This window comes from Nipponia nippon, unplaced genomic scaffold (genome assembly GCF_047370975.1).
Source record: "Nipponia nippon isolate SJK-2023a ecotype South Korea unplaced genomic scaffold, ASM4737097v1 scaffold_5, whole genome shotgun sequence".
In the NCBI taxonomy this organism is placed as follows: domain Eukaryota; kingdom Metazoa; phylum Chordata; class Aves; order Pelecaniformes; family Threskiornithidae; genus Nipponia; species Nipponia nippon.
Genome location: NW_028262369.1, coordinates 96,832,521 through 96,855,170, shown reverse-complemented (window position 1 = coordinate 96,855,170; position 22,650 = coordinate 96,832,521). Strand labels below are relative to the sequence as shown.

At 40.4% G+C, this 22,650-nt stretch overlaps 1 long non-coding RNA gene across 1 annotated transcript; it reads right to left on the bottom strand.

Moving 5' to 3' along the window:
* Nucleotides 1-853: 853 nt before the first annotated feature.
* On the bottom strand, nt 854-21,356 carry LOC148052397 (uncharacterized). The gene is made up of 5 exons (XR_015699206.1): nt 21,247-21,356; nt 17,149-17,293; nt 4,813-4,934; nt 4,431-4,490; nt 854-982 (listed from the first exon to the last, which is right to left on the bottom strand). It is a non-coding gene; the product is annotated as an uncharacterized LOC148052397 (long non-coding RNA).
* Nucleotides 21,357-22,650: the final 1,294 nt, after the last annotated feature.

The window sequence follows — 22,650 nt, the reverse complement described above, 5'->3', positions numbered from 1 at the left end:
TCCTTTGGAAGTCAGGCTGCCCTTTAAAGCCTATCATATCAAGGCTTGCTATTGATTTAAACGATGTTTTTTTTTCTAGAAAAAGTTTAGGAAACTGGAAGTTTTGAAAAAAATGCTTGTACATATCTGCACTGGCAGCAGGAGCTGCTGTGCAAATAATTACTGTGTATGCAGGGAAAGGGAAAAACTTCTTTTGAAACTTTCAACGTGAAGAAAATTCTGTAGACACAAAAACTGCTAAAAAGAAATAAAACTGCAGTTGGGGAACAGACAATAAACATTTCAGATTGGTTTATGACACACTATCACAGGCAACTATCTTGCTTAAGTAGGCATAACATTTTTCACAGTATATATTTAAGGTTTTATTATGGTTTGGATTAACAGCAGGAAACCATTGCTCTTGAAGGAAGGGGAGAAATAATTTCTGCCAGTCCAGTGGCCTGATAGGTAGCAAAAAATCATTTTTAAATGGCCTAAGAAACACATTGCACAGTCAGGCACGAGCAGGTTCCAGTCTACCCCGATGCTCACGTTGTGAACTGCATACACAGCCCATGAAAAGGAAAAGGAAGAAGTGCCCCTTGGGACCAGTTCTGGCCCTGCGGGCACTGGTGTAGCTGCACGTTTTTCTGAGACTTTTGCTGGGACACCTATGGAAGACACAGCCCTGAGATCTGGCGAGAGCTATGCCTCGTGCAGACGGCACTGGGAAGATGTTGTTTCTGCTGTCAGACATCTGCGCCTCTCCCACCACCGCCGCGCTTGAAGCCTCAACGAGCCAACTGGCAGCAGCCCCTCGTACTTGCTATCAGTATAAGTCTGCCTTCCTCACCGAAGTTACTGCATGATTTTAGGTCAGACATCAGACTGTTAGGGGCCACTGCAGCCTCTCCATGGACCTCAGCCGTCCTCCGGAGCGGCTCTCGAGGACAGCAAGTTATGTGGTGACATCTCCTCCCAGGCTGCCAACTCCTGCAAGCTTGAAACAATGGAACAAAGAATAACGGGAAAAGAACAGTCCACAATAATGCATCCAGCATTGTCCTAGATTCCCTTTGGCTTCGGTAAAATTAGTGACGTCCTTTGGTCCTGGGTGCACCAGACCCCTCCTGCTTCTGCACAAAGCAGAGCCCAGCACCCCAGAACCCTGCCCGGCAAACAGCTCTTGGCACTTCTCATCTGCCCCTCGCTGACACGATCAACTCAGCGACTCCGGCACGAGCCCAAGCCCTGCATCAGGAAACCCCACTGCAGCTGCCCCTTCCCTTGCCCTCTTCCCACTTCCTTTGTCCCAGGGGCTTTGGTCAAAAGCAGGGACCCACACCTGCAAGCTTGCCACTCACAGGACAAGAAAATTAGAGCAATCTGATTTTTATTATTCCCCATAGTGTAACAACTTGCCCAATTCCCCAATTTACTTTTTCCTCCTCAGAAACATACACCATTTACCCTAGATGCTCCCACCAGTGGCTGGGCCCTCGTGGGCACAGGGGGAGCAAAACCTTCCTTGGAATACACAAAGTTTCCACAGAGACACGAGGAGCTAATCTCTTTGTAAATTATGTGAATTGAAGTAAGTAATTTAACAGCTTATTCCCCCAGGTAGCCAGTGACCACTGTATGTCCCTGTTATTTAATTTGACAGTTAACCTTTTGAAGGCTGGTAGTCATTTTAGATTAACCTTTGTATCTTAAAAATTAGTAAGCAATTTCCTTCTGGTTAATTTTTTTTAATTCTTAGTTTTTCCACGTATTTCCAGTGGTCACCTCATCCACTAAATTTGTTCAACCTTTTTAATGCATCATTTTGTGAGTCAGAGTTTGGAGAGGGGAAGGAGGAAGGGTTGCTAAGAAATTAGAAAACATTATTTAAGTAGGTAAGATTAAGTATTTGTGCCATAGTTTACAATTACAATAAAATAAATCTAGAAACTATTTCATGTATGAGAGCATGTACATTAGAAAAAATATTTCTATAATAGATAACCATCTTCTGAACACTAGAATGTTAGTAATTTGTCAGTTTTTCTTTTAATTAAAACTGTGAATATAGTTCATGCTCTGTTTGATTCAGTGTCAACATTTTGGATAGGGGCTAAAACTGATTTCCTTGTAGATCTGTTGCATTTCTCAGGACAACTGATGAAGTGTGCCTTAACATTAAGCTCTTGAACCCATGAGGTTTGCTTGTTTCAAGATCAGTAAATCAACAGATATTAGAGTAATAGCCCTGGTAAGACTCAGGACTTCTAACACTTCTGTAAATGCTCTCTTTACCAAAACTGCATCCATTTTTCCTCTCAGACAACCTGTTTTAATTCATTGCATCATTACCAAGTTGGTCCACTGTAAAATGAATTAAAATTATGCTAGTTAGAAGTTTCATTCTAAGTATTTTTTCTCAGTGCAAACCATGAAACATTTAAAGTGTTTAAACTTTTTCCTTTTTCTTTAACAACACAAAAATCTGGTCTTTCTCTGAATCATTTTTTTTAATCATTTCTATTTTCAGCCTTCCTCTGGGAGAATACGTAAACTTGCATGAGTTAAGAGTGTGTCTCCCAAAGTAATAGTAGGTATTAAACAGGGAAGGGCTCTAGCGACACCTTTGCTGGGGCAAGTACCAGTGGTTTTGACCCTTCTTCAATTATGTTAGTCCTTCAAAATATAATCGCTATAAGAAAAGTGCTAGTTCAAAGAATTTATATACAATTTAAAGGCAGCATCCACCAAAAAGCATCTGCTGGGTTGTGGCTCATGCACCATAGGACTCTCAGGCGGTCTGTTCTCACCCTTTCCTACCAATTTACTTTGCAGTGGGCAGTCACACGATATCCGTGCATGTTACAGAGCTGGCCTCACCCACCCAATCTGCCTAACCCACACAAAATACAAGTGGATTTACACTGATTTTTTTTTTTCCATAAATTTAGATAGGAGATGGTTTGTTAGGGGAGCGGCTATCATTGATTTCTGAGAGTCTCTCCAACTCAGCTTGTTTGCCAGGTAATTTTCAGCAGAAACCACTGTGGAAGTTTGCTAAGGAAGATCTGGGTGAGTTAGGAGCCCCAGCCCTCTTGACTAACTCAAGAAACACATTCCACCCCTGTAACACATGAAAAAGGAGCTCAAACTGGGGCTTGGTCCAGGGAGGACTGAGAAAAGCTTATTTCAGCAGTCACCAGTGCTGTGTACATTTGCTGCAATGGCTCAGGAGGAGGAGGATGCACCCTGAAGTCAGCTGCAGTGCTAGGACGAGCTTGGGTGCTCTCAGTGTAGGTGCTGAAACAAAGGCCAGTGTGTTCTTTGTGCATAAATGTGAATGCATGAATAAATGTCTTTGCTGTAAAGAGGATGACCACAGAATATGATATGTATTAGGTATAACAGATTGCATCCTCATGCTTTCGTGTCAGGCTCATCTCCTGCTCCCTCACCACTGCGAAGCCATGTTAAGCCACACCCAGAGTGGAAATAACCGTTACGTTTCTTAAAAATGCTCATAACTTACCATATTTAGCTCCAAGCTTTAGTTCCTTCTACCTTGCCTATTTTAATAAATACTCATGGCACTCAATAAAATGAAAACACCAATGAACAAAACAGATCCACATGAAATGTTCCCCAGGGATTAGGAACGGAGAGGAAGCACATCTGGTACAGGAGAGTCATGTTGCTAAGTATGCTCAACTTCTCCACTGATAGGTGAGTACAGCAATAATCTAATTTATCTGTAATGTACCTGAATGCTTCTTGGATCAAAGCCTTGGTGTTGCAAAGGAAAAGACTGAAACAAGTCCAGTCAAAAAAGTTGGTAACTTTCAAATGTATATTTTAATCACCATGGCAGTGAGAAAGAGCTCTTACTTGATTCCCTGGGAATTACCTCAAGACAAACATGGTGAGAATTACTTTGAGGGGTATGTGAGGGAAAGCACACCATAAGAGAGAGGAGCAGATGCATTTTTAGAGTTCAGTATTCCTCATGCCTCTAACTTCACATGCCCTTTACACAGTCTTCTACTAATTTTTCTACACTGATAATCTATAGAACCTAATTACACAAAGTTTTAAAAAAATCCTTCTATAAAACACATAATGCCTGATATCTGAGTCACAAGCACAGTTAATGTAATCTAACACATATTGCGGGAACCTACTGCACACAGATATTACCAATTAGCACATGATTTTAACAATCAACATTCATGCAATTAATAGAACACTTCATATTCCTTCTAATTTTGAGCTCTGCATGAGCATATGTTATCATGACGGAATGTGGGATCATTTATTTATACTGGAAGCAAGGCTCCACACAGAAAGCTGAGATGCTGAAAGTTAGCCTGAAAGTGAAAAAGGCTCAGTTTTGCAATGAGAAAAGAATACTTTTAGTTTGATTTCCAAAAGCTGAGTCGCGTCCTTACCTTCTCATTGATCCTTGCTATTAGTGAACTTCTGGAGAGGAAACTGTGCGCTGATTAAAGCTGGGGAATACAACCATCAATTAATCAACAAGCAGGTAAACGCTTCTCTCTAGAATTGAAAACTAGTACGTAATCAAGACTCATAAAAAAGAAATAACCATACTGTCTTTGCTTTGTGGTTTTTTTTACATTGAGAGATAACAGTAGCTGAGCACCTTTCTTTCCTTAACATGTTTATTATTATACTTTATTGTCAGTAGGGAAGAATTATTATACTTATAGGACAGATGAAGACCTAAGGTATAGAGAGATTAAGCCCAGAGCCCCACAGTATTTAGCCACCCATTTACACTGAATTCCATAAGATTTAGACATTTAATACCTTTAGGATCCAGTCCTGTCTATTTTCCTTGCAGCAGAGGAAGCAGGGAGCTGAACGCCTGTTTCCCAGAGTCCCAGTAGTTGCCAGCCTCCCTTCCTTGTCTCTCTTCTTGTTCTTCAGTGCTAACATAAGTAAAAAGCAATAAAAACTTACTTTAATTACTGAAGTCATAGATGTGTTACTAGCTCATTAAGGAGACAAGATGCTTACTAAGAAGGTGTTTTTTTACACGTAGACGGCCAGGAATCACACTGCACTGCTGCAGTAGCTGGAGCTGCTATATTCCCCGTCTATCGCCGAGAAGAATAACATCAAAACACAGGGGCTGTGCAAGCCTTCACTCCAGAACATCTTCACATCTTCAGCTGCCTTGTTACAGAGATGTCCTACACTTGTTTCCTATAACTGAAGACATTCCAGCAGGCCTTCACAGTCAAGCACACCCTTAACCATCTCCTCCTGCAAGCTTGAGTACAAAGGTGTGCTATGCCAGCGCCCTACCATGCTGACCTTCCCTTTGGTTTAGAAAGCTACCTAGTCTAATCCTGCTCTCAGTAGATTTTGGAGAATGCAACAAGAGTTGCAGTCGTCAGGGAGTCTTCTTCCACTTGCAAAGTGGCAGTAGAGGTGATGCGAGATGGGTCATTTGATGGCAGGAGCAACTGCTTGCCTTCAAGCTGCATGGTGGCCTTCCTGCCTTCCCAATGGATTAGCAACAGCGTTAGGTTCCCTTGGGCTTTTGCTTCAGGAACTGCTGTAAGCCTCTGTGTCAAGAGGCTGTTGATGCAGGGAATTCTCCTTCAGCAGCAGGGACCAAAGCAGCTGCAAAAGCTGCAGATGTAGACTCTAAATCATTGTGTCTTTTCCTCTTTCAGGACAAGCTCCTGCGAGAATTTGGTTTACCACACATCTGACGTGTATTTATGTGTTGCAGAACAGGAGTAAAGTAGCGATTCTCTGGGTATAACTGTATTTCTAAAAAATGTCAGAGGAGTATTTATGTCCCCTGCCTTTGCCTTGCCCCTCGAGGGAGCCTTCACAGAAGCGTCATCTTTTGGGCTGCTGCTCTTTCAAACAAGGCTATATTATAGTCATCTATAGGTGGCTAAAGAAAAGAGAGATTTCACCTGTGACCACACATCTCATACTTATCTCAAGGGCTTTTCAACCAAATCCTCTTAAACAGGGTGGTAAATGCTCTCTGAAAGTCATTGTCTGTGTAATTTCTACACTTTGAAATAAGTATGCAGTTAAGTCAGGCCAGATTTCCATGATGACCAGGGAAGATGCACAACTATAGGCAAATGAGAGGAAAAAAGAAAGGTCTCAAATTCAGTTTGCGTGAGGTAACTTCAGCCAAGGTAACTGTCACTGACAGGGAGGTAAACTAAGTGTAATATTTTTTTACGCTGACTAAATACATTAGAAATGTCCTTCCTGCCAAAAAAAAAAAAAAAAAAAATCAAGAGATATTTTCTTCTGCTGATATCAATAGTAAATATGTATTTTTCTTAGCCATTATTTTTACTGAAGGCTTTACTGCACAAAGAATCCAGAGGGAGCAAAAAATCATATAATTGTGCAGGTTGGGGAATTCTCTAAAAATACGTAACCATGGCACCCTTGTCATTACCAATCAAGTAATCTTGATAAAAAGTAAAGTAATTAGCCTTTGAGAAGAGCATAAAGCTAATTAAAAATGACAACTTAGTCATCTCAACAAACAACAGCACAGAAGCAGTCAGTAGTTCTAACTATAGCACAATGCGATAACCTGCCCTGCCAAAATGGCTTGCCTTCAAGCCCGTTAAAAGAAACCACAGCTCGTGAGAGTGAAACTTTGATAACCTTTTCCTTTGCTTTAAAATTTAGATGTGCTTCATCTACCATCCAATATTTCTGTTTGCTCTGTGTTTCATCATCTTTTACTAAGACTTTCCCCACCTATCAGTAATTTTTATAAATGAAATAACAGAAACTCCTGTAGTCTCCTAAAAGGAGACTATAAAATGCAAAGTATGACCATATGCATTGCGAAAAGATTTACACGTTGCACATAACAAGTTTAGTCTCATAACAAAGTTGCTTGTTCAGAATTTGTAAATAATAACCAGAAAAAAAACAGAAATCACTGCTCTCTCATTTATATAGCAATTTGGGGTTCTGTCCTCCCATAGATGTTAATGGCAAGGTTTTAATTAATTTCTATGGGAACAAGAGGGAATATTTCTTCTTTTCTTGCCATCAAAAAATCCTTGAAGGGGAGAAGTTTTCAGAAAATTACCACAATAACAAACACTTTTCTTAACAGATATATTTACTCAGGTTGCAGGTACTGAAGAAAACAAATTACTATCTTTTCAAATCACAAGATTCTACTAAATATTTCCCAACATAAACATACATATGTATTATATGTATAATTACATAGATTAGTTACAGCCAGTAGTCCATGGTACTATATTCCTTAAATCTGAGACCTCATTTGCTTTAAGAATTAAAGCGTCCTAATCTAAGGTGTGTGCACACAATTTAGTCTCCATGAAGCTTTGATACACCTCCTGAACTCATACTCACAGGCTTAGATTTAAAAAGAATGAATCAGTACTGTCATGGGCTAAGCCCAAACATTGGTATCTTCAACAGATCCAGCTGAGTAATGCTGATACTTAATCACACTAATATACCTTCTTCAAGTACATAGAGGAAATACAGGTTTGATCCTCACAACAGGGATTGAATGGAATAGAAAAAGAGGTAGAAGAGATTATGATTAGGTTTTGCCTAGCCCATGCTAATCTTTGACTATAGTTTTGGTTCCTTCTTGCTAGGAAAGAACAGAATAAAGATTTAGAGAAGCCCTTAGGCTGCTGAAACATGATGCATAGGAAGCAACCTGCAAAACAGAATGATTGCAACTCAATGCAAGAAGTGAAAATTTAAGCTCCTTTGACTTACAGTATATATGAATACATGAATTGGTAAAATAGTTACAGATGTGTATCCAGACCAAATAAAAAGACCTTGTAGCCATGCAGACAGTATGTATCTGCTTGTGCTGCACTACTTCCATTCTTAGGAAAGCTTGAAGCAGAAATAAAATGTTTGCTTATACTTTGAACAAATGTTGGATGAAACAAAATTCTGAGCAACCGTGAATCAGATAAAGACTTTGATCCTGCTCTGTAATGCATCGTAAGACACAGTTCACAAAGGCCAGCTCTGGCTTAGGAAAGCGAGTCTCCCTAAGCTTTCTCTGCTGTTGGTGGAGAGAGGGATCATCCATCCCCAGCTATTGTAAATGGGCATCGTTCCATTCAAATCCGTGGAAGCAGACCAACACATACAGGCTGAATATCTTAGGCTGGGATCCCAAATCTGCAGATCTGCACCTCTTAATAATGCTTCATATGCCAAATGTAATGACAATGGACAACCTTTCTGAGCTTTGATTTGCAAGCTTTTCATTGAAAACATTTTAATTGTCAAATAGTCCTCCAGCTGAATTCCAGATCACAAATTTGGTGCAATTTAGGGTGATTTCAGAGTGCTTTTTCAATTCTTTAAAGTGTTTTCTTACATTTATTTGTAAAGTTTTGGTTTTGTTTTGAAAGAAGCTTTCTCTAAAAAAAGTTTTTAAAGGTCTTCAAGGAAGCACAGTCTCTTTTCATAAGCCTACTGGACAAACAGGTGGCGTCTCAGGATCTTACTCTTTGGTGTTATAGGACATCAGGGAAGATAAAAGAAGTGCTGCTTTTCTCTTCCTTTTTTGCTTTCCCCAAGCAAAAATTAAATTTTTACAAGGATGAGGTAGTAATCTACAACACCTGCAAAGAGAAAGCACCTACTTGATCTTTTGACATGCCATTTCCTTATGCAGGGAAGGTAGAGATGAAAATGAGATATTTGTCTAGCAAGGAAAGAAGAAAAGAGTAAAATCTCCACTTGCTCTTGTACCTCTCATCAGACCTACAGGCTCTTAAACTTAATTCCAAGTTTAACCTGGACAAAGAAATGGAAAAAATACACTGTAGGGAACAAGACTGCATTGGCAGTGGAGTGGATTCAATGACCTAATAGTTCTTTTTCCATCTCCGATTTCTTTGATACTATTTATAAAAAGGAAACAAAAATGATGGGCCACTCCAAACAAATTGTTACCAAAAACCAATAGCAAACATCAAATTTGGCAAGTGCTCCTTTAAGGCTTGTGTGGCTCATGGAGCCAGGGAGAAGACTAATAACGTACCTCTCTGAAGGTCCTGGGCTATATTTATTTCCCGTATTTATTTAAAAGAAAATCAAAATACTTTTAAGCAAGTCGGCTGGTTCCAAATTTAGGAACAATTGAACAAAGAGGAATCTGCTAATTCCAGATGGAGTGCATATAGTCCCTTGGCACTTATTACTTACCAAATGTTTCGGAAAGCAAACACATGACCTAAAAGATTTTTTGAGTGTGGGGTCCTCAAAAAGCTCTTAACAAGTCATGTATTTCTAACCGTATTTACTTTACCCACACACAAAACCCACTTCATTTTCCTTTCTTTTTTTTTTTAAAGCAGACAATGCTCCCTTTTAAAGACTATTTATGTACGACTCAGTTATCCCATAAGGTTGGGGGCTCTAAAGGTGTCTTCTTTGAAAGGCTTCAGCTGTGGAGCATCTGCTCCCTGTGCAAGGACCACCTTCCCCGGCACCGTGGCTGGCGCAGGTGTTTTGCTAACATGGGGACCTCCTGTCCAGTGGTGCAGTAAACGGGCACCCACAGATGGTTTCTCATCTCAAAGATGCAACATAGTTTTTCGTTGGTTTTTTGTTGTTTTCTTTTATTTTTAAATCTGGTCCTTTACACATACCCAAGTTATCCACCAACATCCTGCACACGGGTGCCAAGCCACCCTCAAAGCACACATCTAGGCAAATTAATGTAGCCTTTCTTGTATGCATTTAATATTCAGTACTGAGGTGTTTTATATTAATTTCATAAGAAAATGAGTCTGATGAATACAACTAGGAATTTTTTAGTGAGTATTATATTCTATTATTATAATCGTTTCCTCCCCAAATTAAATACTTTGGGGGAAGAGTAAAGTAGAAAATCTTAATTTTGAGGCAGTTTGATCAAAGTCAGTCATTTCTCAGTAGCCCTCCAGCCCCAAGAGCACAGCACCTTACAGAAGTGGCAGTGATGTCAGCTCCTGTGCCTTCCCCAAGCTGCTGTAGCTGGTGCACAGCAGCGCATGTAGGTCCATGTAGGCAACGAGCCTGACCCGTATGGGAGTGAGTGCTGCCTTGGGAGATCTTCGCTAAACCCCTTCAATTTGAGAAGGTGGAAAGGTTTCACTTCTATTCCACTGCACAAACAGAAATATCTCAGTGACAATTTTCATAACACAGACTAGAAACACATCAAGATTTCCGCTGTTGGTTCTCTTCTGTTGGTGGGACAAGCCCAGCCCTGCCAAAGGGGCAGGATCAAAGAGAGCAGGCTATGGAAAAATATTTACTAAACATCAGACTTAATTATCAATTAAGATTTTTTTTTCTATTGTTACTTTCAACATCCTGATAACATGTCTTTTCTTAAAAAGCAATCCCCTTCCACTGTTCTCAAAGGAAAAAAAAAAAGCTGAAGACAGTGAATGTGACTAAAAGAGACGTAAAAGAGAAAGAACTTTTCATGATAGTATAAACAGGTAAGTATAATTTAGTCTTGAGTTTTACATGAGTGATATCTCCTCCCTTTAAGCTTTTTAATTTTTTTTTTCCTCTCTGTCCCTTACTTTAAAAACCTCACCTTTAGTTATGCTGTAATCCTTTCATTTGGACTTGAATAGATGTCATTTTTTCATAGCCACAGACTCAAACCAGAAAGAAACTGAGACCAAATGTCATTATTTCGATTCAAGTACCTACAAAGTAAAATTTACGTGCTGACAAAGACGTACATCCACTTTCCTTGTTCAGTAACTCTTCTCTAACTGTGTGCAGTGTGATAGTCCCTGAAGTTTTACTACTGCCGGCATTTCTCTGCAAATCCTTAAGCTGCACAAGCTAACTCAACGGAACACGTTATTTTACATTTTTAACCGAAATGCTTTTTGTTTTTATTTTAATGAATCCCCTAACTCCAAGTTTAATTAAACTCATGTTTTTTAATTAATTACCAACAAATGCAAATAAGGCAAACTACACAAACATGTATTCATCGTTCACTGATAGATATGTGGGGCTTTTTTTTAATCCTGAAGTGTCAGGATTTTGAAATCTTAAAGTCTTGAGGGTTACAACCCAAAAATTATTTTAACTTGGGGCTTTATGAAAATAGCTTACTAGTGTATGACAGGGAGCTCAATTGCTTAAAGGAACAGAAAGCAAACTGCAGGTTCTTTAGCTTTACCCAAGTTAGTCTTGCTAAACAACAGTGAAACTCAGCAGAATTAGCCCTCTGCATACATTATTATAAGAGAACAGTAGAATACAAGAATTCCTCCATCATAGTTATGTTTAACTGCCCTAAATGCTGACAAATACAGATACAGACTCATTAAGTGTTCTCTCTGGTTATTTAAGTTCAGCTACAACAGAAATCCTAAAAGGAAGAAATAAGAGTTCAAGCAACAAAGTCCAAAACTCTGAAACCTAGGAAACCCAATTTTAAGACATGTAATACACTCATGCTTAAAACTTCGAAACTGTTTCCTGGTACTTGCAAGTACTGACCATTGCCAGCGCCTGAGGACAGTACACAATTGAATTCCCTTCTTTACTATATAAGTAATACTCTTTTCAGGATAAAATATTTCAAAATCTCATGAAATATATACTCTGAAGAGCTGCTCAGAAATTTCTTAGCTTCTCTGATGACTTTTTCAACTTAAAGCACTGTAAAAGCAGCCTGTCCTTTTTCCAGAGCAAATACGTGGGATTATTTAAATCGTTAAAGTAAGGAGCCAGGAATATTTGTTTCTGTTCTCTTCCTAGGGCTGACATGGATGAATTTGGCTATGTCCACATGTCTAGTTCAGCTCACTCTCACAGTCCCAGAATGACTTGAATCCACACACAGAGATTTTGAGTCTTGCTTAAAGCCTAAGCCCAGTGCTTGAGCTCTGGCCCTCCTGGAACACTGCCCGGAGCTCAGCCCAACGTCCTGGCCCTCTGCACCGTGGACATGAAGTAAAGCCAGCACTGGAGTGCTCAGCAAGACAGTCCCCTGGACACTCTATTTTCCCTCAAGTCAGCAGGTAAGAGCTGTTTTTCCTACATGGCAAAGGAATTTCTTATGTGCAGCTGAACTACACACCTATGGAAAACATATTCTGCAAGTGTTGCAAGCCTTCATGTTTCCCCTTCTTTTTATAGTTATTTAAAATTATATTTGGGGCTATATATATTTATATACCTCTATGTACATATGTATATCTTCTCTTCTACTTCTCCCTCCCCCAAAATATCAGGCAGATTTCTCCATCATCTACCATGGCTGGAAAGAGCAGGTCAAAATACTGACGCTAAAGTAACTTTTCCTCCATGAAGGGCTTTACTGCCCTGTAAGATGCAAGACATGAATGCACAAATTCATGGTGCTTCTTTCCCCACCAAGAGGGGAAATAAATAACTTACAGGGGAAATTAATAGCTTAGAGACCTGCCTATGTAGATAGCTTTTGGGCTAGTGGGAGTTTTTCCAGCTCTCTGTCCCTCCGTTTGTTTCCCCAGATGAAAAACGGGAATAAGTCACCCTTAACAATCTTATGCAAAAATGTAATTATGTTTAGCTTATCTAATTGATGTATTTTGAGGAGGCTGGCTGAAAGATGTCACATGTGCAGTTATTTGTTGTGTTTAAAGATATTTGTGCTCCCTTCCTTGGGAAAATTCTTCACGTTCCCTGTCCTGCTGCACTTAGAAATGATCCTATCTTGATTGTGTTCCAGTTACCCCGTGTCAAAAATAATCAGGAATAGGAAAGATAATGTGCAAGAGTGTTCTGTGGAAGGCTGCAATTCCAGCAACTCCTCCTTCCCCTACTTGTCCAGCCTAAACATATGCAATCCTTTGGCAAAAAAAAAAGAAAAAAAAAAAAAGCAGAGCAGTGTCCATCCGTCTCCTGGGCAGTTCCTGCAGTACGATAGTCTGTAGGCAGCAGCCTAAGGTTTATAATCAGAATTTCATAGCTTGAGAGAGTCCTTAAAATATCCCATGTCCCCCAGCCAATTCTTTAAAAACAAGGAAACAAAGATATTCCCTCCTTTGCTTTTTCGCAGTTTCCTTTCAGCCCATACATCGGCCAGAGGCCCGGAGGACGCCCGCACACCGCACTCCCTCGCACAGGGTGCCCAGAGGTGCGCGGGAACCCAGGCTCCCACCTAGACAGCCCCCATCAAAACGAGCTTGGGCGAGAAGGGGTTTTCCTTCCTTAAGAAATATTGCAAACAGAAGATTCCCATGTTTGAAAGGTCAGAGGAAAAAATATAATGCACTCATGAAGAGACAACCTCATTAATCCTGTTGTTCTTGGCCCAGTCAATAGAAGAAACATAAATGCTGTCAACACTGCTCTGCTAGATAAAGGATAAAAAGTGGGAATGAAATGTTTTACTGCGAGGACTGTTCTTATGGTTTGAGAACATTTCTGGAAATAACCTGAGCTGAGAAAATGTTCCCTAGGAGGAATACATGCTGTGGGAAACTGTGTGGAAGATAAAGTTTGGTCAGTGACCTTCTCACTATCCTCTAATCACGCAGCACATACTGCTCTAAAGAGAAAAAAGAAAAAGGGATACTGTGCAGCCAGAGACACTTTACCTTCCCTGCATTACATGAACTGAAGTGGAAAACACACGAGTATCATAAATCTCTATTTCATGCTTTCGGATACTGTAGTGATATAATAATCTACTGTAACTCACAGGGAAAAAAATGTGACTTTTGGTTTAGGGCACTTTAATAGTACAAAATGCAATACACCTTCAGTGAGCATAAAAACAAATGACTGGAAGTTGCTAAAAGGAGAACATGCCTTTTCGTCTGTGCAACATTAGAAACGGAGAAAGATCATCACATTTCTCATCCAAAAGCAGGAATGACAGAGAGGAGGAAGATGCAAGGCTACCTCTCCAGTGCAGGCACTTCCCAGGGATGATACATCACAGAAAAGCTCACTTTAAATACTTGCACGTTAATGCATCAGCAGCATTCAGATATTGTATCTGTACAGACAGAGTGAGTAAATATTAGCATATGTGGTTACTCCTGGGAAGATTAGGGAGTCATCAAATATGGATGTCCCTAGCACTCCGCACCCGGTGAGGGTACTAGAAAACTCCCACCTTTAGATATTTGTGGGGAATATAACTTTTTTCCTACTTTTTAAATATTTTTTTATTTTTCCTTTAAAAACAGTACTGTAATTACTGTCTCTAAAAGGTGGTTATTTGAGGACTGGTGTTACATGCACAGAAATGCCAAAGCTTTTTTGGTTTCTGTAGCACGAATCTCAGAAATACAGTCTGATCTTCCTGAAATGGCATTACTGGGATAATGCCACAGCACAGAAGTTGGGTAAATATTTTCCTTGTACTCATCAGTTACTGGCTGTTGACAAATACACTACCTAGAGTGGTAATACAGGGTAATGATGTCATTACTGAGGGATAAACAATGCAACTGCAGTGCATGTCTATAGTTCTTGCAAAATAGAGGGCTGGGGGTGAATTAGTTTTTGTATCCCAGACCTTTCAAATATTTCACCAGTCATCACACAAATAATTGCAGAAGTGACTGGTGAGCTAATTCAGACAAAATACAGGCTAACCTGAACTGCTGAAATTAGAGGTAACGTTTTTTTTAAGACATCTTAGAAATAAAGGGAACGGACTGGACAGAATGAGATTTCTTTCTGGCTTCTTCACTTGCTGGTTCCAAATCGGACGTGAAACAGAAAGGATGTAATAAGCTATTCTCTTATTTTTCTTCCATCCATCTGGAAACAAGAACTACCAGAAGTCTGACAAGAAAGCCTGATCTCCAGCCAGATTTCTAGAAATGTTAATAAGAGTTCCTTATTCAAAAAGCACCTTCAAAACTTCTTAACTATCAGGAAGAGAACCTCAGATGTCTCATCATCTACCACAGTTATTCCTGGAAAAAGACCAAGAAGTGCCCTACAGAATTCTCCTGCTACCGTATGCAATGAAACCTGCATACATAAAAATATAGAGATATATCATACATATACATGATAATGCTGGTGACTACAGATGACGTTAGGAATAAAACCTTTTGAAAAACCTTCAAGAGATGGACGGTGGGGAACAGCAATATAAGGAATTTTCTCTCGTGGGCTGTGCTCAAAATAAATTTGTGGGGGGAGAGTATTCCCTTTGCTTAGGTGTCAGCTCAGAGCTTTCCAGGTGCAAACCAGAAACATCTCAGAGGCTCCCTGATGATGGGGGAGCATCTCCGGTGCTTCAGTCGGGTACACTTCAGCTGCAAAATGAGCTCAGGACCACACAGGTCCTGCAGAGGCTTTGAGGGGTGGCACATTGCAATAGCAGAGAGTCACCAGCAGAATTTCCCCTTCTCCATTTTGTGCAGTGCAACTTAATGGCGTTATCGACATCTTCTGTGATATACGTCCTGTGATCAGTGCAATTACTGCATGTCATCACCACTGTAAATTTACCCAGCCTGAAACCATTTTAAACTTAAACTGCATACTTAAGAACTACTATCCACCTCCTCTTTGTAAATTAGCTATATGATTTATCTGTGGGAACCATTTCAAAAAGTATACATTCAGAAATACATATACCACATGATGTCTTTTCCATATGGCATCTCATAATTATTTTGCTGTGTGTGAACATGATGAAAACAGTTTCATAATTCTCTAAGGGTTAGGGTAAATTATTTCAATTAGACATATTTCAGAGCAAACATTACCTTAGGGTTTATTAATAATAGTACCTGAGAAGGAACAGCTGCCTTTTAAGCAGCGAGAGCTGTCAGCTTCTCACTGCCCCCCCTGTAGCACCCCTTTTGTGACTCTCAAAAAATGGCAGATTTTCTCATGCTTTACCTAAACAGAGAACTTGGCAGCAGAGACCTGGTTGTAATCCTCAGCAAGGGAGCTGGTGGGTGGATTTTTTCTCTATAAACTCTTGTATAAACCACACCAGTCTCCTGGTATTTATTTTGTGTAATGTTGGAAATCATACACAGATCCAACAGGCCATGTAAAGGAGTTTTGTAACTTCCTGAAACCCTTTCAGGCAAAATCTTTTCCCCAACAGCGGTCCCAGGCCGCCAGGATATTATCACCATTTTTTAAGGGCAAAGTTCCTCAACCATTTGTAATAGTATAACCTTGAAAAGAAGAAGTGAAAATCTAAATTAGATCAGCTAATTATTAGGAATTGCTATCAGAATTATCAAAAAGAAAATTAGCTCCACCACCAAAGTACATGGCCCGTTTTGTAAGGATGGGGCTTACAAACAGCTTGCCTTGCAGTCTTATGTGCTGTATTCCTCATCTAGCTGCTTTTACTTATTAATGCTGTCATATGACGTGCACTGATTTTGAACTACCGATTCCATGACGACATCCCTCTGCCCAATGCAGCCCATCTGCTTTGATGCACCACATCACTCTACAAGTGCCTGCCTCTCTGCGAGGAATACTCATATTTTTGCACACGAATGCCTAAGAATCACCTAGGTTCATACAAGTCCCTAAAATCCTGAAGTGGAAGTGTGCTGAGAGCCAGTCGGTGAACAGGCATGGAAAATCCCTGCCTCTCCTCACCCTACACCACTTGCAGAGAGGCGAGTGAATTGACCCTGAATACACAATCACTAAAGCTGGGTTGAAAAAAGGGACAGAGTTACATCCGTTGGCTAATAAATAATGCAGGTACAGCCACAAAGAGGGCTGGTGTGAATGACTACTTGTTACAACCCGTGGGCTGGAAGAAAATTGTTGTGGAGCTGTAGCTCTCCGTCTGAGAGTGGGAGGTGATGGGCATCAGCCCCCCCATCAATCCTGCTCATGCATGGAGGAGGGCTGAAGGCACCCAGTAAGGAAAAAATAAAAATTTAAACTGAGACAAATCTAATAGTATCTGTTAAAAAGTTTTAAAATGAGTATGGTGAGAAACCAGCTTTCACCTTGACTGTCAGTCTTTGAATCCAGCACTCTCTGTGTGCCTATGAAGAATGGGCTTCTAATTCATGTGGCGTATCACTGCCATCACAAATATATATATATATACACACACACATACACACACACAAATAGCACAAAAAGAGAGAAAGAAGATGTACTTACATGCATAACTGTGGGTATAACGCACATGTACAAACCCATGCTTGCTTGAAAGCCAATACCAGGGTATCCAAAATGCTTAGTTATCACCCGGCCAAACATGACTGTTCCACTACGTCGTTATCATACTTTAATCTTTTCATCTAAGCTACAAGAGGAAAAAAACATTTCCAAAGAGAAAAATTGATTGGTAAAAGGCATCCAAGCTATAAAATATTTCCTTTTGGTTCAGGTCCTAGTATTTTTGCCTGGCTCAAGTTCAGGAAGCTCTATAACTTTGCTGAATGATTTCCAAAGGCCTCTTGCCTGGATCTTTGTGCAAGAACACTCACATTTAGCCTTGAAATTACCACTTAAAAGACAAGAGAAACCATTTGCTTCTCCGTCTTCTACAGCGTGATGAAACGTGTGGATTTCTACAAAAGCTGTTTGCCTGTGACTTCTCCGGGAGGAACCTAGCCTGGTCCCAGCCCCACAAAGGCACTGGGTGCTGCAGACCCAAAGGTCCTGGGGCAGACTTGCTCTCCTGCTTGCGCATCCTGCTCCAGTGTGTAAAAACCCGTAGGAAGTGAATGAATGAGAACCCTAAGCCTCAGATCTCTGATAAATCGAATAAACAAGCTTTTGTTTAATGTTTGGACTTTGAAACTACTGTCTCATTTTGGGAAGGCTATATTCTCAATCATGGAAACTTCTAATCTCTTTCTCCATGTCATCCAAGGAGGGAACTGACCTCTGACCTTTGCTTTCCTCTCTGTTTAATCCCATTATTTATTCTCTTTCTCTCCATAACCAGACAATCTTTGTTACAGTTCATATGCTTTTATACTTTTCGAAATCCCACACTTTTCCGAGTTTGATTTTTTGGACAACTCTCCTGAAGAAACGAAGCTTAGATGTTGGCCCTGCCTGCCAGACCTTTTCTTCCTTAACCATTTGCAAATTCATTGGCTTATTTCAATCCAATTCAATAGAGAGGTACAATCCCTGAAGATAATTAAATTCCTGTAAGTTCTGCAAACATTGGCAGCTGGAGACAGGTAGGGAATTGAAAGGAGTGCCTCTGCTGCAAGAAAAGATGCAACATGAGGCTCTACAACACCATTTCTTCTGGCTTGGCCTTGGCCAAGAGGCACATGTGTGCATCTGTAGAGCTCCCAGTCTCTCTTGCAAGCAGCAGCTCAGAGGAAACTGAGACATGGTCTTGTAGGCTGTATGGGGAGTGACTGGAGGTAATGCAAGAAGGTGAAGACATTGCTACCTGGAGGGGGGAGTAAACTAAAGAAAGACCCAAATCCATAAGAAATGAAGCTTCAGTAATTCTGCATCTCATGGTACAATGTTTATATGGCTGTCCTCATTTCTACAAGTGTTCATTCTCAAATTCTTGTTGCACCCAATTTCTACAGAGGAATATAAGAACAAGCAAACTGACGTGACTGCCTGGTACTCAGAGAGGCGAATTTTGTACCAAATTCTACACCCAGGCATAAAATCTTGTCATCTGCCTGTAGCTTTTGAACCTGAAAGCTAGTAACAGCAATGCAGCAAATGCTTATATTGGTATTTGTCTTTACAGCAATTTCTGGCATACAGCAGGGCTCATGCTACTCTCATACCTATTCACACTAAGGTTGCATAAGTGACTTGGGTATATACTTGTGCTCAACAATTACGCAATATCCTATGTTGGCAATGGGACTAGGCTGGGAGTCAGGAGACAGACTTCCATCTGTTAGTAAAAGGTTGTTGGACTGTAGAAAGTTTTCTTTTTTTTTCCCGCTCTGTCCTTCTTTTTTCCTCTCCCACACTTTGCCTTTTTTATTAGTTTGAGCTAAAAGTCCTTGAGTGGAAAGGCCTTTTTTTCACCAGATGTTTGCATGAGGAGTCCCTTCTTAGTTGAAGTCCAGATGGCCTATTGCAAAGTAGATAATAACAAGACTCTAGCAAATACTGATGTTCTTATATCTGTATGACAACATCTACCTTTGAAATGAGAATACTTGCCTGGATATGTTATAAGAATACATTTTTACTTGTGTATTTAGCTGTAATAGCCCCACTAAAATACAAACATAAGATCTTAGAGGTATCTCCGTCAAAATTAATGGACAGTCTGACAGAGATCAAACTTGTTTTCTGCAAAGAGATTAATAATCTTAAGGCATCTGAGATTTTGCCATGCCTGTCTTGTTTCTGTTCCACTGTGTTATGCTGTACTGCACGCTGTACCCAGTCTGTTAAAAAACTATCTCTTCCTTTGCTCAAAGAGAAAGGTTGGACCTCTCATGAACGTTGTCTACCACCCACGAGTCTGGCTCAAGACCCATCTATAAATTTCATTTGCCCTTTGAAGAGAAGAAATTTTCCTTGACGAAGGTGATTATCAGGTATTAAAGGCTAATCTTATAATAAATTTGTGAATTAGTAAGCTTATTTCTTAACTAGTCAAAAGCAAATCCCTCTTGCTCATACCTTGTTATGCTAGCATTGCATGCTATCATATCACTGGTATTTAATCTTTTGTCAGGGAAAAAAAATTCTCAGGCAGAGATATTCACTCACTGAAATGAGCCCGGGGTGGCTAGGTTATTCACCATAATGTGTTTTTCAGATATTTTTTTCTATTTATTCCCAAAGGGCTTTTATTTTGTGTCAATTTGTACAATAAAGTTCTCTTTTATGAGACTGACTTTGCTCATATGTTGTTAGTGCACTTAATTAAACTCAGAAGTGCTTTATTCTTTCTAGGGCACTAATTCTGTTCTGAAATATAAACAGTGTTACGTGCCCTCAACGAGAGAAAGTCAGTGTAATTTGACACAAATTTCAAAGACCTCCCCAAAGTGTTTCTTTCTGTGTTGTGCAAAGGAGGGAGGAGGGAAATGATTGAATATTGGCTTTTGAATTGTCCCCATTTTGAAGGTGAGGACAAGCTGAAATGCTTGGACCTGCTTCTAATACCCCTGCAGTCTGTTTGCACGGCTTGATTCAGGTCCATCTGTACCCAAAAGCAGGAATAAATTATGCATGTGAGGGGCTGCAGCAGCCTTCGCATTAAATATTGATCTGCTGGTCCTCTGCCACTCTGCAAGACCATGCATCTCCAGATCCACCTGTCTGCACCACAGTGATGGCAGCTCCCCGAGGAGGGGCTTTAACGTTGCACACAAAGCCTATCATCCAAAATAGGTGGATCTAGAGCAAATTTCTTGAGCGTAATTTATTCCACACCCTTGCTAGCATAACAAGTGTTCCTGAGCCTCCATGGATATGTATTCAAGAGGGAACTGTCTGTCTACATTTGATTCTACATTTCCTTCAGCTAGTTCAGAGATCCATAAGCAAAATCAGGCACCTGGGGACATCCGAGAGGACTGTGAATTCATAAACAATAAATGGTTTACAATCATCCATACCTTAACATTTTAATCTCTGGCAGATAGGGTTTGGATAACTGCTTTTGGGTAGCATGCAGACTCTGTGTAATACAGGTTTATTCACCTATACTGCATATTTCACTTGACCATTTCTGAGCAGAAGTACTACAGGAGGGTGAGGAAGCAAAAACCTCCCCAAATGGTGTCCATGTGCTGAATGCAGGGAGAGATCTCCACCTATGCTCTCAGAGCGCTAGTCTGGCAGGCAGAGCTACCTTTCAGCAAGAAGGAGCACATGCAGCACCCTTTTCAAAGGAGCCACTCAGGCATGCGATCCAACGAGACTCATGAAAAACTCTTTCTTATCCTACTGCAGCACTTCTCAACCTCAGCCTCCTGCATCAGGGGCCACACTTTGCAAATGCACTGTGGCTTAACAGGCAGATCACATAAAGCAAACCCTCCTTCCCACACCTTTCCCCCAAACCTAACATAAAATGGCCATTTTTTGATCCAGAGGAAATTCTGGAGCCACACATTTCCAGTGTCTACTGGATTGTACCTGTATTACAAAGACAGCAGAACTGCTGCCCCAAGGGATGGGCAAACCCCTGTGAGTTCAAGGCTTGACTGTCCCATTTGCCCTCCAATACAACCCAAGTTGTGGGCACCAAAGAAATATCCTTTCTGAGATCCCCCTCCCATTCTGCAGCAGTCCTACCTCCAGACGTAGGTCCTCAAGGTACATCAGAAGACTGGAAGCAGATGCCTTCTCCAGCCCACGTGCTTGTCTAATCCACTTGTCAGTGCATTTGTTGGTAAAGGTGCTGACATTTGCTTGAGACATCAAAACGGTAAGACTGAATCAGACCTGCGAAGTATACAAATAACTATGAATGTTAAGTAATTTCTCTTACAAGAAATAACTGTAAGCAATTTTCCCAGTATTCCTTTGTTATGTTCAGATTTCTAAGTTGCAGCGAGTCATTAAAAACACTTCCAATTATTTTCTTATTAGACACTCCAGACTTATTCAAACAAGCATCTGAGTAGCCTTGCCATATAAGAAAGGCTGGAAGGGTGGCATGGTCAGGACTGAGATCTAATAGCCCACTTTAGCATTTCCAGGCTAAGTCACATATTGAAGTTTTTCCACACTTGAAAACATAGAATATTACTGAAAATTACTTAGTAAGGGTTTAGTGTTGTGTGCCCATTGATTTGGTATTCCAACCACATTGAAAACTCTTACAAGTTCAGCCTTTATTATTATATTTCCACTTTTTTCTAATTGCAATAAAGCCAAGAAAGCACAAAGTTGGAGAAGACAATGCAATAAAAATGTAGGAGAATCATCCCCTTTTCTTATTTTCACAAAGAAAGATTTGGTTTTAGCTTTTGGGAGGATATTCAGCTCAGCTGACATTTCAGCATAACCAGTACATCCTTTCCTATCTGCTGCACCAAGCCGAGTTCAAAATAGCTGAATAGAAATAACTAGCGGGCCAGTTGTGGATCTGACATTCAGAATTAAGCAGATGGTAAGCACAAAAATACAGTCTGGGTTAAATACTGACCACATTTGCCAGAAGCACAGACATAGAAACCCTAGCCACATCCAGATCATAGGCAGAGCACATACAGATCTACCAAAACAGATAAATTATTCTGTGTTAATAGTACACGGACATCTGACAGTATTTTTCTTTTATGCACTTTTTTTTTTTTCTTCAAAAGGATGGAATTTCACTCTGTACTGGACACTTTGGCCAAGAGCTTTTTTCCCAAATGGATGCAATCCCCTTTCTGATCTGAGTGCCTAACACCAGTCTCCTACCATTTCATCCAGACACACTGCCCCCGCTGCGCTGACGGGTAGGAGGTGATATTTAAAGCAATGCCAATTCAACACAACAGGGGATAGGCATAGCAGAAGCAACAGAAGGAGGATTTTGCAAGAGCTCGCTAGGTCACGTTAAACTCCTTCTCTGGCCACATCCAGTGTCCAGCCCGTATGTCTGAAGATCTTGCTGTAAGCCTTTGTTATTTATTTGGAAATTTACTGTGGCTGTGGTTTAAGTCTGTATTTCGAAGCTATTCTTTAATTGATATAGTGCGCTTCATC